Source organism: Triticum dicoccoides, chromosome 3B, assembly GCF_002162155.2.
Source record: "Triticum dicoccoides isolate Atlit2015 ecotype Zavitan chromosome 3B, WEW_v2.0, whole genome shotgun sequence".
In the NCBI taxonomy this organism is placed as follows: domain Eukaryota; kingdom Viridiplantae; phylum Streptophyta; class Magnoliopsida; order Poales; family Poaceae; genus Triticum; species Triticum dicoccoides.
The window spans coordinates 568,089,097-568,090,194 of record NC_041385.1 but is presented as its reverse complement, the minus strand read 5'-3'; positions in this window follow the sequence as shown (position 1 = coordinate 568,090,194).

Below are 1,098 nucleotides of genomic sequence, written 5' to 3'. Positions count from 1 at the left end.
TAGAACTTGGCTTACTTTCCTATATGTCTTTTTTCAGCTTGTTTATTGGACGTACCACCCGGCAATTCACACATATACAGACAACACATACACATACGTTGACTATTTCAGGAAGCACTATGTATGTAAACTACAATATAAGTAGCACATATCCATAGAATCAAATAACGATCTCAGGACCATATCTAATATCCATATATAGACTCATATAAGCACATATAGATCACCTATTGGACAATAAGTCATGACCAACAAGCATAAGTGAGATAAGGAGTTTAGTACCAACAAGCACCATACACTCTCATAATAGAAGATGAGCTCTGTGGACATGAGCTCTAGGGTTGTTGTGGAGGAGGACGAAGGGTATGCCTCATCATAGCGTTCATATTTTGCTGGAACATTTGCAAAACAAATTGATAATAGCCTTGGCTATGTATTATAGAAAAGAACTTACATTCGCCTCGATGTACTAACCCTGTACAGGATAAGAGGAACACCACAATCATGATGAAATGGACGAAGATAATTGATGAGTGGATCTTTGCATCACTTTTAGAGTCCATTCTAGTAAAAAAACTCTCATGTCATATCCATCTAGCATTTTTTTCATGTCCACAATGCATAATTTCTAATCTTTATCTGCTTTACCAAGTTCATTGCACAACTTTAAGTCTTTCTAATATTTCCTTTCTTGTGGTGCCTTTGTATGTGTATTGACATTTTTGTGGACATGGCATATAAAAAAGGACCAAGTGGGGCAAAACCTGAGGAGATCTAGGCATTAGATTCAAGCCCTTTGGAGAGTTGGATATTTTAACATTTTTAAAAGTGTCCAAGTTGAAGGTCCAATACCATAGGTATATTGGGCTTTCTGAGGCAAATCCAATGAGTCCAAGATCACCCAAATCGAAGTTCTTATGAAAAAATGATGGCGAAAATCTGAAATTGCACACAAAGAGTACACGAGAGAAGATAACTCCTGGTACGACCAGGCCAGATCATACTAACGCTCGTACTAGCCTAAGGATGCTGTGAAGTCAGGCATAACTTCTGCGATTCTCCACATGTTTCATTCCAGTTTGTTCCTACCCGATCCTT